Consider the following 15,558-nt stretch of genomic DNA (forward strand, 5'->3'; position numbering starts at 1 on the left):
GGGGTACCCTCCAGTCATTGTAGACTCCTAGAGACTGCTTGGACTAGGCCCTGCAGTTTTCTTGGCAAGGTTTTTCAGAAGTGGTTTGCCATTGCCTCCTTCCCAGGGCTGAGAGAGAGTGACTGGTCCAAGGTCACCCAACTGGCTTTGTGCCCAAGGCGGGACTAGAACTCCCGGTCTCCCGGTTTCTAGCCTGGTGCCTTGAACCACTACACCAAACTAGCTCTCTACATTACTTAGCATTTCCCATTTGATAAAATTCTGTATCATGTAAAAACTTATTCTATTACTTTTCAAGACTACACCAAACTGGCTATATACAGAGCATAGAAAAGGAAAAAGAAATACGAAGGCAAAGACATTAAAGACATGAGATGGAAAGGAAAGGGAGGCATAACTAAAACTAGTGTGCCAGCATGAATCACTACACATCTCATACTTGTATTGCCTTGAAAACTATCCTTGCTTCCACCACTTCATATGTTGCTTTTTCTCCTTTGAAATTCTCACCTCTGCTACAGGCTGCTTGTTTAACCCTCTTCATCACTTGCAAAACATTTTTTAAAATTTCCATCAAAATCACTCTGCCTTTTCTCTGCTTCTTTTAATTTGAACCATCCTTGCTTTCTTTGCCTACATTTTTTGCAACTTTCCCCCCTATATATACAAAATACAATCCTTTTCTGTTGCAATCATTTTTTGCGGCTATGATTCTCTTTCCCTTCTTATTCACAGCTTCTTTTACTTCACCCTTCTCACGAGGGTTCTTATTCATATTTTCCGGTGTGTGTAACTTCAAACACTTCTGTAGCACTTTGTGTAATATTATTATTTTCTTTTCCCTCTGTTGCAAACAGCTTCTACATCTCCTTTCCTTACGTTTGCTCTCCATTCATTCTGTTGGGAGATTAACTTACTCTGTGCCGTGTTTTCAAACAGAAATGATACTTTCTGTTCCCGCAGCCGTTCTACTTCCATTTTCATTTCTTTCCTTTCCTTTCATGTCCATTTGTCTCAAGACCGATTCCTGACACTCTCAAATCAAGGTGTGACTTACCTTCAGAACTTCTTGTCAGCCTCATATCATTCATTAATTCTCTCAGTCTCTTAAAATAAACCATTAATCATGCCTTTAGAATTATATTCATTCCTTTGTCATGCACACATATGATACTTTAAAGGGTGGAATGGATGAAGTGGTGTGTTTCCCAAGACCTTCTGCTTCCATTTCTAGTTTCTTTTAAACAATTTCCAGTGTGGAAGATGCTGAAAATTGTAGTTCTGCACTATATAGAGGATCACAGGTCCCCCACTTATGTTTTCCTGTACAATATTGTCTTTTGCAGAAAAGTAGGGAGATTTTGACAAATTGGCTGATCATGTTCTGAGTCTCAGTTTCTCCTCTCTACCTTCCTTTTGGCTGTGGAGCACACAACTGCACCAATTAAAAGGGGAAACAATGAATTCAAAATGGGTGCAGCGAAAACTTGTACTTCCAATAGAAGAGAATATGTGTAGCTCAGAGTTGAACTGTGGAGCCCTTGGTGCTCTCTGAGCTTGGTTGTTTGCTTGTGGACATTCCATTACCCAACCAGGTAACATCATTGGTGCTAGTGAGTGTGGGGTTTGCTCCCTGTTTACATTCAGGAGCTCGCCCTGCCAGTGTTGGTGGGGGGTTGGTTTTCTCCTTGGTAGTTCTCTGATTACTCCACACTCACTAGCACCGATGATGTTACCTAGTCAGGAAATGAAATGTCTGCAAGCAAACAACCAAGCTCAGAGAGCACCAAGGACTTCACAGAAAACTTGTAGGTCTGACATATAAACAATTTGCCAAAGGAAATACTATTTATGGCTTCATTTCTGTGGCAGATGAAACATGATGATCACTATGTGGTAACAAACTGGCACACCATTTCAGATTGCAGGCTGAGGATTGTTTGTTTGATTGCAGCATGTAGGCTTTGCTCACAATCACTCATGCCCTCGTGACCTCCCGTCTGGACTACTGTAATGCACTCTACATGGGGCTGCCCTTGAAGAGCATTCGGAAGCTTCAACCGGTGCAGAATGCAGCTGCACGGATAGTAAATGGTGTCGGGTACTCGACACGTGTAACACCATTGTTACGTGAGCTGCATTGGTTGCCAGTGTGCTTCTGGGTGCAATTCAAGGTGCTGGTTGTCACCTTTAAAGCCCTTCATGGCTTGGGGCCGGGTTACCTAAGGGACCGCCTTCTCCCAGTTGTTTCTGCCCATCCAATTCAATCTAGTAGGTTGGGTATGCTCCGGGCTCCGTCAGCCAGGGACTGTCGATTGGCAGGAACTAGAAGGTGTGCCTTCTCTTCCGAAGCATCTGCCCTCTGGAACATCCTCCCTCCAGAAATTAGGATGTCCCCGACCCTGTTGGCCTTTCGTAAGGCCGTAACAACCTGGCTTTGTGCCCAGGCCTGGGGCCTCGAGCGTGCGGATGGTCCCGTCTCTTGGCTGTATTAACATCCATACATTGCTCACTTGGCAGCCATGTATATTTATTTTGTATTTATTTTATATTTTAATTGTTTTAATTGTAATTGTTTTAATTGTTTTATGGTTTTATTGTCGTAAGCCGCCCAGAGTCACTCGCTGAGATGGGCGGCTATAGAAATCAAATAAATAAATAAATAAATAAATAAATAAATAAGCAAGCAAGCAAGCAAGCAAGCAAGCAAGCATACCAGGAGAGAGAAAGAAAATACTTTTCTAAAGTTGGGCTGGGGTGTGCATGTGAGGATGGAACAATTTCAGCGCATGTTGTTGTTGTTATTAGTTGCCGCTGAGTTGTTTATAGCTCATGGTGACCCTTTGTATAACAATGAAATGCTGTTCGGTCTTGTGCCATATGCCTGACTGTTCCAATGTTTGCATCTACACTGATGGGCAAACAGCAGTTTTCTAAGAAAAGGAAACGTGGAAACTAAAAAAAATATCAAGCAGCTAGAAAATATTATATATTCTTGGTATTTGCAATTGGCAAATACAGTAGTAAATTATGACAATTTATCAGCTACTGTTCAAAACTCCTTATCTAAAGTTTACTCCTAGGACAGAACAGATGGGTCTATATAAAGTGGGGACTATGGGCTGAAATGTTGTTCATGCACTATATACTGGAGGTAGTCCTTCAGATTCAGAGAAGACGCGCAGTTCATCTGTGAACATGGAGGTGGCTCTGCAGTCCCAGTCTGGAAGCACAGAGTCTAGCACAATGGGGGCACTGGAAGTCCATTGTTGCAATAACTCTGGGTGTTATTCTTTGATGCTGCTCATGGTTTTCCATCAGTTATTGGTGGTGCCTGTCTTCGAAGATGGTGTCAGTTTCATAGCACAGGACTCGCCAGTGGGTTCTGTCAACAGCTACAGCTTCTAGTTCCCATTGGCTGGATGTCACAGTAGCGTAGGGTTCCCTTCACTGCATCTTTGTAGCGCTTGTGTGGATGACCTCAAGGTCTTTTTCCAATCTCTAGTTTACCATAGAGCAACTGGCGAGGCATGCGATGGCTGTACGTTCTATTGACATGTATCACCTACTGCATCTGGGCTCTGATAATGGGACCCAATGCTGGTGGACTCCACACGATCCAAGACCTCCAGATTGGAGACGTGGTCTTGCCAATGAATGCCAAGGATGGACCGGAGAACACACATGTGAAATTTCTCCAGTTGTTTGATGTGTCATTGGTACAGAGTCCAGGACTCACATCCATATAGGAGAGAAGGGATAACCACAGCTCTGTAGACATTCAGCTTTGTGGAGATGTGGATGTGTTGATTGAGCACTCTGGTATGCAGCTGCCCCAGAGCCTGTCTGGCCTTGCTAATCCCGGAGTCAAATTCTTCATCCAAAGACCCATTGCTTGAGATGATACTTCCAAGTATTTGAAGCTGTTTACATTTGTCAGCAGGGTGTCGTCAATAGTGATTTTTGGTTCTATAGCAGCGGTTCCCAACCTTTTTGGCACCAGGGATCGGTTTCATGGAAGAAAATTTTTTCATGGACGGGGAGCGGGGGGATGATTTCAGGATGATTCAAGCGCTTCCTCTTTTTCCCGACCTTTTATTCTTTTTTGTTTGTGCCGTTTGGAGATAGCAGCCAATGGGCTTGCTTTCTCTGACAGCAGGCGGAGCTCAGGCAGTAATGTGAGTGATGGGGAGCGACTGTAAACACTCAGGCTGTAAATTTGCTCACTCGCCCACTGCTCACCTCCTGCTGTGCGGCCCGGTTCCTAACAGGCCACAGACTGGTACCGGTCCACGGCCTGGGGTTGTGGACCCCTGTTCTATAGGGTTGATATTTGGTATGGGCTGGTAAAGTACTTCCATCTTGTTCAAGCTGATAGGCCAAACAGCATAGCAGTGTCTGAAAATTTGTTCAGCATCAAGTGTAGATCACAGTCTTTGTGCACCAGGAGTGCACAGTCATCAGCAAAGAGAGTTTCTTGAATGAAAGAAAGAAACACACTAGTAATGATGAAAAGCCCCACCAAATATAGCCCATGATATGCTGTGGCACCTTGCACTGGTCTGCTTGACCAACGCCATTTAACTCTCATATCTCCTGTAGGCTCTTCCTGTTAAAGCCAAAAGTTTTCTCTCTCCATTTTACATACAAATCACACAGATGACAGAAGGCATGGATGTCCCTTTTGGATGGTGAGAAATTGTATTAATACTGGACTGGATTTTTACAACCCAGAATTGCAGGGGATTCCCTCCCCCCCCCCCAATACATATATTAGCTTGGTTTTCTAGGCCAAATCAAGTCTCTTGTCTTCAGTGTTTCATCTGAGATCATGTCAGCAATGTGCTGTTCATGATGTATTAAAAAAATATCTTACAGGGGTTGCTATTCTGATGTCTGAAATCCTTTTTTCACTCAGTCTTGTCTTACATGAGGGACACGGTGGCACTGCGGGTTAAACCGCTGAGCTGCCGATCGGAAGGTCGGCGGTTTGAAACCGTGCGGCGGGGTGAGCTCCCGTTGCTAGTCCCAGCTCCTGCTCACCTAGCAGTTCAAAAACATGCAAATGTGAGTAGATCAATAGGTACTGCTTCGGCGGGAAGGTAACGGCGTTCCGTGTCGTCATGCCAGCCACATGACCACGGACGGGTCCTTATGGACAACGCCGGCTCCAAGGCTTAGAAACGGAGATGAGCACCGCCCCCTAGAGTCGGACACGACTGGACTTTACGTCAAGGGAAACCTTTACCTTTACCTAGTCTTACATAGAAGTGGGACTGAATTTTGCATTATGTGTTCAGTGTGAAATGGGAAGAAAGAAGATGTTTTTTAATAAACAAACAAATAAATAAATTTTAAAAAAGCACCCAGAAATGATGAGCTAGTTGCTGAACCAATTGCATGATTAATGATACAATTTAAATGCCCAAGTTACCCTCTTGGCAATTTCCATGTGTAAGATTACAGTTGTTCTACGTATGAATACTTTTTTGCTTAATGAGGGAATCATCAGAAGATTATGATCTTTTCAATTAGGATATTCAGTATCAGGGTTCTGAAACAGCAGGAGAGGATCTTAAAAATCCTTTCTTAATATATACTTGAAATGTAATCAAGAAATGAAAGGAAGCACTTCATACAGGGTATAGATACTTAATCTAGACAATGCTGCGTTATTCCTGGATATTCTTACCATAAGATAAGGTATTCTTATGGATGAAGAATTACTCTCTCTGAATAATCAGGGAAGTAGTTCTGAGATCTTCTTTGCACCTAGAGGTTCCGATGGCACCTGGGTAGCCTTTGCCCAGTTCTACCTGATATGCCAGTGAAGATGCAGTCACTTTCCTGAGTTCCTTATAACCTGCATTAGAGGGCATCTCAGAATAATCTTCATTCAGGACATAGCAGTGAGAATGTTCATTACTATTCAGTCAGGAGTATATGCCACTGGTCCTGCAAGAGCTGAAATGGTCATTAGTTCGTTTCTAGACACAACTCAAAGGGTGACAACACTTAAAGACCTAAAGGGTTTAAGTCCAGGATTTCTAAGGGACAGCTTTTTGAGAGTTATCACACTGCCAGTAAAAAAGCAGCATGATAGTAAACCCGACCAATGCAAAATCAAGAGTCAGATGGAAACCATACCTCTGTGGACATGGTGGATTCCTAATACTGGTCATGAGGTTCTCTGTCCTACCGCTCAGGTAAGGAGGAACCACAGACAAGTCAAATCCTATGTAGCTGGGGAAGCAAAGAAGCAAGCACCGCATGGATTTCAGATAATCATCTTTAAAATCAGGTGGGGCGGGGGATATGACCTTGAAAACTGTAGGAGTAAATTCCCCGCCATCTTATAGTGAGGTAGGGATGGCAGAGTGAAATGCTTTGAAATGCTTCCTTTCCACAACTCTCCCATCTAGAAGGTGTTGCCTCTTCTCACCTCGACTGCACCCCTCCCTTGCTTCCTTTCCACACTTCCTCACAGAGAGTGATTTTTAAAGTTGGTCCCACATCTGTTAAAGTCTCTTGAAAACTAAAGGCTTGGTCCTCCTTGTAAACAATTCTGGGTTAAACAGGAAATATTTTTGGCTTAATTCAGGCAGCTATTTACAGAGCATAGAAAGAAAGTACAGTATCTGTGCGAAGCCTCGTAACTTCAGAGCATGGTCAAGGAAGCCAGATTCACATGGACTTCCTTTATTGCCAAAATTAGGGATTAGTGAGAACTGGTGAAGGAACCTCCTTGATTAGCAAGGTCATTAAGGTAGGATCTTTTCAAAGCTTTGACATTTCTTTTTCCTAGGCTATTTGCATGTCAGGATAAGAAGATGCTTCTTTGCTAAGCTTATAATGATCTCTCCCATCTGCTGGTTGTTACAGGCTAGAGATATTCCATTTTCCTAACCCTCAGCACAATGCCTCACAATCTGCTCTGACCACCTCTCTGGTGAGGGCCATCCAACACTGCCTCCAAACCATTGGATATTTCACAAACTGAATCCCTGTTTGCGTTAATGTTCTTCTGTTCAGTAGGGAAAGCCCAAGGCTGCTTTATGGTCCACTGTGAGCATAAACTTACCTGCTGAAGCAACATGTGAACTTCTCTGTCTTGGAATGATGTTGCCTGTGATTCTCATGTGCTTGTTTTCACTGCACCAAACAACAACCCATTCCCACAACAGTACTCTAGAATTATGAGGACTCATCAGTGCAGTGTGGTTCTGCAAGTTAAAGTTTGCAGATGGGACATGGATGAAAAGCCATGAATATAAAGGGAGGCTTGTGTTTAGAGTGCCAGGTTACAAGTAGGAGACCTGGATTCAAATATTCACTTGGCTTTAGTGACCTCAGGCCAATTACAGGTAGTCCTTGGTTAACGACCACAATAGAGACTGGAAAATCCATCATTAAGTGGTACAGTCATTAAGCAAAGTATCACGTGACCACACCCAATTTCACATTTTTTGCGGCAGTTGTTAAGCAAATCACATGGTTTCCCATTGATTTTGCTCGCTGGAAGCCAGCTGGGAAGATCACAAATGGTGATCACGTGACCCCGGGATGCTGCAACCGTCGTAAATACATGCTGGTTGCCCAAATTTTGATCACGTGACTGCAGGAATGCTGCAACAGTTGTAAGTGCAAGGACTGGTTGTAAGTCGCTCTTTTCAGCACTGTTGTAACTTTGAACAGTTGTTAAGCAAGAACTACCTATATGTCTTAATGATGGCAGTACCTAGCTGGCTTTGGCTGATCTCAAAAAACGCTAAGCAGTACGACCGGTTAGTATTTGGAGGTTGATTCCAGGCTGGACTGAGAAGTAAAAAAAGAATCACACATGAAGGCTTGTAAATAAATAAATAAACTACTTGTGTAATTTTGCTAAGAAATGGATGCACCCATGTATTAAATAGGAGTCAAGCTCGCCTGGAGAGAGCCTTTACATTTAATCTATCTCACACGATTGTTACAAGGAAAGAAATTGAAGGAGGGGCAATAATGTACCCCATTTTAAAGGTCTGTGGAGGGAAAGGGTGATAAAAAGTTAAGAACTTAACATAAAGTGAATGCTTATTAAAACACCCACATAAAAAGCCCAGTGGATTCTGAACCTAAGCAATGTACACTCATCAATTCTAAAGTGTTGTATCACAAGTCACCCTGCTATTGGCACACACAAGCACAGAATAAGTAATCTAAAATTACTGTGCTCCTATTTATAGCTCTTGCTGTTGCTTTAATTTCTTCCTTGGTGGTTGTGGAAGATAATGGATTATATTGAGGACTATGGTCTGACTTCATGTTCCATTATCTGACAATGGTGAAAGCAGCATTGTGGATGGTTTTTGATCTTCATCTTCAAAAGATTTTAAAGCTGGGAGTCAGCCAGCTCACCCCTGCCAATCACTGAGAAATACAGGAAACTGCATTTCCCATATGCCGAATTGATTGCCAGAGTACCAGGAATTGTGGGGGCAGACACCTCTTACTTTTTTACCCAACTATTTTTGCTTTTAAAGAAGGCTGTGTCAGCCCTTCAAGGTAGACCAGACTAGGAAACCAAAGTCATGCAGACTAATACTACTTTTATTATAAGGTTACAGTAACAGAATCTTCTAAGTCTGAATAGGCTTCCCCCCCCCTCCTTTTATCTTTGTGAGAACTAGGGAGGGTCCTGTCTGAGATGCCTTCTCAAATTACATTTCTGCCCTGGGCTCAGATTTCTTTTATCTGACCATTGTCTTTGTTGAGGCTCTTCCTCCTGTTCCTCAAGGTTATTCCTTCTACCCATTACAGACTGGAGCCTCCTTTCCTGTTCTTTCTGTTTGCATGCCCCTACAATGGGGGCAACAGTTCAGGTCTAGCTTTTACCACCAGGCAGAGTGAGTTAGTTTCTTCACATGGTAAATGCTGGGGGTGCTGGGGAGGAAAACATGGTGTACAAGGCTGATTTATTCAATCAGTGTATTCATTTATATCCCATCTCCTGTCCCTACAAATCAGAAGCAGTTCAAAAGGTGTTATGCCAAGATGTTTTCTATATGGAGAGACATCAGATCTTGAGATTATCTCGCTTACATTTGGACATTTTAATCTCGGGTGCTGCTTTTTGCCAGGAGTTGGGCAATCTGAGGCTTCAGGATCCCATGCAGTTCCTAAAATGATTTTTGCAGCCCCAGAAACTCCCTGTGCCCTCAACTGCCAACATGCAATGGCTTTGTTTCCTGCCATTTGAGATGGGATCAGTAGTATAAACCCTATAATATACTTGGAAATGTTGTTAAAAAAAAAAAAAGGAATCTTCCCAATTCTACCTCTCCCATTTTGCATCATGCACTTATCTGTTAGGACACCAATCCCACCTTTTGGCAGTGGGGAGTCTGTAGTTTTCTGGGGATACAAAAAGGTGACATCACGATACTGTAAGGAAAACTGCCCAGGCTGTAATTTTCAAGGGGATGTTGCATGTCCTTTTAGTTTTGTATTCAACAGCTTACCTACCACTTTGGATTTTCCTGCCATGAATTAATAGTTTGCTTCCAAATTTCAATGTTTCTGGAGGTTCTGAAGGCTGAAGATGTATTTAGCTAAATTTATTCATTTAAAGCCTTTATACGCTGCTCTTCAAAAGCAGTTTTTGCAATCCCTTAGCTACATGAAACCCCACAGGGTGTGGGTTGTTCACACTATCTTAGATTTAAGAAGGCTGTTTATACTGGTCAGTATCAGTTACTTCTTAGACAATATTTATACCAACATTCTGAGACATAGGTGTCAGATAAAACCATGATGATGTCACATACATTAAGATGTCATTGCATGCAGTTTACAGATAATTTGCACACTAACTTGACTCAGTCAGGAGGTTATAATTGTTGGAATTGTTTGATGCATGAACTGTCTTTGGCACAATATGTTTTAATTTTTTTGTGAGGGAGGGGTTTATAAGATGCCCTGAGTTGCATGGTGAGTAGATGGCAATATAAATGGAAATAGTTGATAAAAAAAATGTAATTTGCCCCTTGTCTCTCTTGAGGATATCCACAGTCTGAGACCTAGTGTAAACCAAGAGCAGATCACATGGTGCAACTATCTGAGGACTGTACCATGGGCGAATGCGTGCGCTCTTTCTCTCTCTCTCCCTCCCTCCCTCTCTCTCTCTCTTTCTCTCTCTCTCCCTCCCTCTCTCTCTCCCTCTCTCTCTCTCCCTCTCTCTCTCTCCCTCTCTCCCTCCCTCCCTCTCTCTCTCTCTCTCTCTCCCCCTCCCTCCCTCCCTCTCTCTCTCTCTCTCCCCCTCCCTCCCTCCCTCCCTCTCCCTCTCTCTCTCCCTCTCCCTCTCCCTCCCCCCCTCTCTCTCTCATATCTAGTTATTTATAGACCACCCACTTTCCAGTGAACTTCACATGGTTTGCAATACATTAATGCCATAGTGAAAATCAGCAAAACCTGACATTCTTTCTCCATATGTTTTCCTTGCACATAAAAAATGTAGCATAGTAGGAAAAAGATTATTCCTACATACTGGGAAAGTGTTGATTTTCTCCCAAGAGTAAGCCCAACTACAGCCCTCACTTTCGATTTGAAATAATTCAGGACTGAAACAATTGGATCACAGTAATCACAAATGAGTACAAGGCTCCCCGGTGGATGTGCCATTAAAATATATAAAATATGCTACAAATACGGGAATGATCTTGGGTAGTACACAATCATTTCAGGGTGGCCATGAGCAAGAATTAGATATATGTCTTGATCCACTGATGAGTGCATGCTGGGTCCAATAATAAGTATATTCTTTCTAATATGGATGTCATACAGAGCAAGCTATTTCATACAGTGGTATGAACAATTGCAGAAACATTTGTATTGGCTATACTAGCTTTAAAAGTGTTTTCTCTTTTTTCCTCCTGCTTCGACTGAGTCTGTTAAAGTTTTCTGGGGGAAAAAGTATGTCCAAAGAGAAAAAAGTGACACATTCACTGCTTTTGTGTCACACCACAAACCTGCCCTTTGTTCAAATTCAGGGTACAGGTAGTCCTGGCTTAACAACCACAATATTTGGAGTTCAAAAACTGAAACAGAGGACCATTCCTTAATTAAAATGGAAACGCAAGATGTTTACTAGGTATGACTTTTTTTTTCAAGCTGTCATAGCCCCTCTCGCTTATTGTGTGAACTGGGAGTGCTTCTGCTCTGTAAATGGAAGCCTCATGCCCAGCCATTAGCACATCATGCCAAACCAGGAATCCTGGTCTCATAAATCACAGAATGAATGTGCAGTGTGCTGCTGCATATATCCCATTACTCTTTCTTTCTTGCAGTCAGATAAGCAGACAATGAAGTGATAGCTTTGCTGGAGCAATTTGTTTTTAAGGGCTGCCGGGATAGTTCTGCTGCCCCAGAAAGCCAACATCATCCTGGGCCTTAGAGCAACTCTTTTACTTACGGCATGGGCCTCCTTTCTTCTTGACATCTCTTAGCAGTGCTAGGAGGGCAGAGATGGGGCTTGCTGGGTAATGTTTCTGAGTGGTCTAGTACTAGTACTTGCTAGTTTTTTTCTCTTTCCTTCTGCAGCTGATCTTCAGTCATCTTCAGAAACCAGGCAGGCAGAACTTCTGAGAGCATCACTCGAATGAATTCCCAGATATATTCCTAATGGATTCCCCAGAGCAGCTCAGGATCTAGATAGTTATGCCTAAATTGAGAGGTTTTACAAACTGATATATTCCCCCTGCCCCAACACCAGAGGGGGTAGCTACGTTGAAGTTACTGGCTTGCTCTTTGTGAATTTCAAGAATATGTGGACTGATGTGTACACGTGGGATGTATATATGTGGGAATTTGGGACCTTGTTCCAAATGTTAAAAAATAATTACAAATATCACTTACCCCAGTCTGTCTCTGTCTTTGCAGAGGGTTGTCAGTGGTTCAGAGAAACTTGAATTCAAAGGAATATTTTCCTGTGTTTCTTGTGGATCTGCTTCCACAACCCCTTGCTTTCCACTCATGATTTTGAAGTTACTTGCCTCACTTGCCTTTGAAGTCACTTGCCTCACTTTCTTTGTTCTGTACCATTGGTTGTTGCTTCAGTGCAGAAAAGTGTTGGTTAAAGAAATGGTTTCATTTTGTTGTAAGAGTCAGACCACTCAACCCTTTCATTTGCAGTCACTATCCTAAAGTTACGGACAGTGCCAGCATTATGCAAAGATTTCATTCCTGGAACGCTTGCGTTAGCCAGTGTTTGTGCATGTTGAATTATGCATAATGGCAGATTAAATAAATCAGGGCTTACACAATCATGGGACTGCCTGTATTTGCCTTGGTTTGCAAATGTAAAAAGTGCTGTTCAAAGGACTCTTTCTGTCCACTCTACTTCAGCTTTGCACTGTTGCACTTAACTTAGAGGCCTCAGATTGTCCTGTCAACACAGCAGCTGATGCTGCAACAGAAAAAGATGTGAAACCAGCGTAGTTTTCTTTTATGATGTTAAGAGTACTGTGAACCTTTTGCAGGGAAGAAATGGGAGAGAACTAGTTCTAGAAGCTTTTGGTATGTAATGGACAGTCTAGTGTACCAGCAAGTTGCTCATATACATTAGAGTTTAGCTTCCTAACACTAACAGCAATTTGGAAATGGAACCAATTAGCCAGAGAGGTGGTGGCCTGTTTTACTGGATGAATTCAAGCAGAGACTAGGCAGCCATCTGTTTGGAATGCTTTAATCTGCACTGAACAGAAGATTGGATGGAATGACCCTACATGACCCTTCCATCCCTTTGATTCTATGATTTTTGTGCAAATATTCCCACTGACTTGACATGTTAGTGAAAATAGGAGTTACAGGATGTGAACTCCATGTTAGTTAGAAGGTCAACACATATGTCTCTGAGTAATGTTCTACAGGTGGTCCTTGTTTAATGACCATTTGTTCAGTGACTGTTCGAACTTGAAATGGTGCTGAATGAGTGGTACTTACAACCAGTCCTTCAAGTTCTGGCTGCTGCAGCACCCCCACAGTCACGTGATCATAATCTGGGCACTTGGCAACTGGCCCAGATTTCCGGCCATCGCATCATCCTGCAGTCATGTGATCACGATTTGCGGCCTTCCCTACCAGCTTCCCATAAGCAAAGTCAATGGGGAAGCTGGCAGGAAGTCAGAAGTTGTAATCACGCAAGGTCCTCACTTAACGACCCGTGCAGCCCTCCTTTAATAATGGCAACCAGGGACTGTTGGAACTGCCATTGCTAAGCAGTGTGGTCATGTGACATTGTGCTTTATGACTGCATCACTTAATGATGGAAATTCCAGTCCCAATTACTGTTGTTAAGCAAGGACTACCTGTAATTAATTATTTATATTTTATAAATATAAATAATAAGCATAATTTTTGTAATATGTGTTGGGAAAGGCAGAGAAACCAAATGACACAGAAGCAATTAAGCACTCCTTCCCTGTTTTTTCTCTGTTCAAAACACTGAAGCTGTTTTTCTCTAGAAAACAGTAGATATCATAGATTTCTATTCTATATATGCTTTTAATAAAATTACATAAAGAAATTAGTGAGACAAATTGAGTGAAGAAAGGGAAAATATAGTAACTAATATGTTTTAAGGACAGGATAACTGAAGAGAAACTTATCCCATGTATCCCTCTGCCTTGGATTTTAGGGTAAAAATTACTGGGCAAAAACTTAAAATTCACTACCATTTAACTAGGGAAACTAGAGTAATAGAAAAATGGGAAGCTTGTATTTAGAGATACCCATGATTCCTTTTTGGCCCAGTTGTGTTTCTGGAGGTTGGCATTATCACACAATTTTACATGATGGCACGGGCACCAGCCCTCCCCCAAATGGTCCAAAATTACACAAAATTGCTAAATCATGAAAGATTTTGGTGATTTCACTCCTGAAACCTAGTATATTCATCCTTCAATTTCATGAGATTTCATCATTATAACATACTATTTCAAGCCAGAAATCAGTCTGTCAATCAAAGTTTACTATGAGTCACTGATCCAGAAGGAAGGAAGGAAGGAAGGAAGGAAGGAAGGAAGGAAGGAAGGAAGGAAGGAAGGAAGGAAGGAAGGAAGGAAGGAAGGACAATATGTAGTACAAATTACAATATAGCATGCATAATGAAAAGGCCTGTATAGTAGTTGTGCGTGGCCTACTGTGCTGTTCTGAAACAGCATGTGAATTCTACAGGTTACCGATGTAAACTCCGCAACAGCAAGAGTTATCATGAGATCTTTATCCGCCAAAAGACAAATCTGACCTGGAAATGGGCTGAGAAAGGGTGTTAGTAACTCATTGCTGGTGTCTCAGTATAAATTGCAGTACAGCGGGATGAGATCCCATGAGTTAAAGCTCCCATCTTTGCAAGGACAAAGCCTTTCAGCCTAGGGATTTTGTGTCTCCTTTTTACATAATTCTCCTCTTATCCTGTATGAACTGGCCTACCTTCTCAAGGTGCTTGCACCTTAAGAGGCAAGAAGGGATAATTGTTTAGGGACAGTTGTTTTGCAGTTGCCTTGAAACAGAACAGAACAGCTTGCTTGAGTCCAGGAGTTTGGAGCCCAGGAGCCAGAGAAAGGCATCTGGTTGGCCACTATGCGAAACCAACTCCTGAACTACTAAGTTGTATCTTGGCCTGATCCAGCAGGACTATATTTACTTTTTCTCAGTGGGAAAATAAGCCACTCCCAAGCTCCAGTGTTGCAGACTAAAGGACCAAAGCCTATTTGTCCTAGTTTCAAATATACCAACACAGAGCCAGGGAAAAAGCCAGCTCAGCTCTCAAAACCAGCCAAAGTCTTCATAATTAGATAAATCCAGGGCCAGTTTTGAACTGACACCTTTTTACTAAATTACTATTCTTGGTGCAGTTGGCTGTTGGATCTGTCTCATTCTTGCTTGCCCATGAGTGTGAGAAAAAAATCCATGACCTAACACATAAACTTGCCAGGGATGATTCAAACCATTTTGCTCTCTGGGCCACAGAAATGCTCCCTCCTCTCCATGTGAACAGAAGCTGACAGTTGAAATGGGGTAAATAAAACAGATTAAAAGCATTGAGGAATTATTGGAATGGTAGTTTTTTAAAAAAAAATTCTGGAAGCATCATATTAGCATGGGCAAATCTGAGCATTTTCTCAGCCAACCTATCTACCATTGTGGATGTGGATGGGATTTTGTTTGCTTTCGCATGTTCTAGAACATAGCATAAATTGAATGCCCATATTTTTCCTCCTTGCAAAGTTGTGTTAACTGAGCAACAAACCATTTTTAAAGTATTAATTTCAGGCACTAGCAGGCATCCTTTTAATTAATTCAGGTGGGATGTAGTGACTGTATATATCTCTAGACCATCTACTATTGAAAGGTATTAAAATGGCATAGTGTCATTAACTTTTGAATGTGAATTAGCTGTATTTTTTAAAAAAAAATGGAATTCATGTTTATTCAACTTAGATAACCACTAGTTTTCCTTACCTTTTTCTTCCTACTTTTCCTTTGCTTGCTTTTGTTTATTATGTAGGAAGATTATTTGGT

The 15,558-nt window shown here is 42.0% G+C and overlaps 1 protein-coding gene across 1 annotated transcript in view; it reads left to right on the forward strand.

Annotated features, from left to right (window-relative positions):
• The window catches only part of KCNH5 (potassium voltage-gated channel subfamily H member 5), a 196,649-nt gene that overhangs the window by 68,079 nt on the left and 113,012 nt on the right, over positions 1 to 15,558 (forward strand). The window lies entirely within an intron of this gene.

This window comes from Candoia aspera, chromosome 1 (assembly GCF_035149785.1).
Source record: "Candoia aspera isolate rCanAsp1 chromosome 1, rCanAsp1.hap2, whole genome shotgun sequence".
Lineage (NCBI taxonomy): Eukaryota > Metazoa > Chordata > Lepidosauria > Squamata > Boidae > Candoia > Candoia aspera.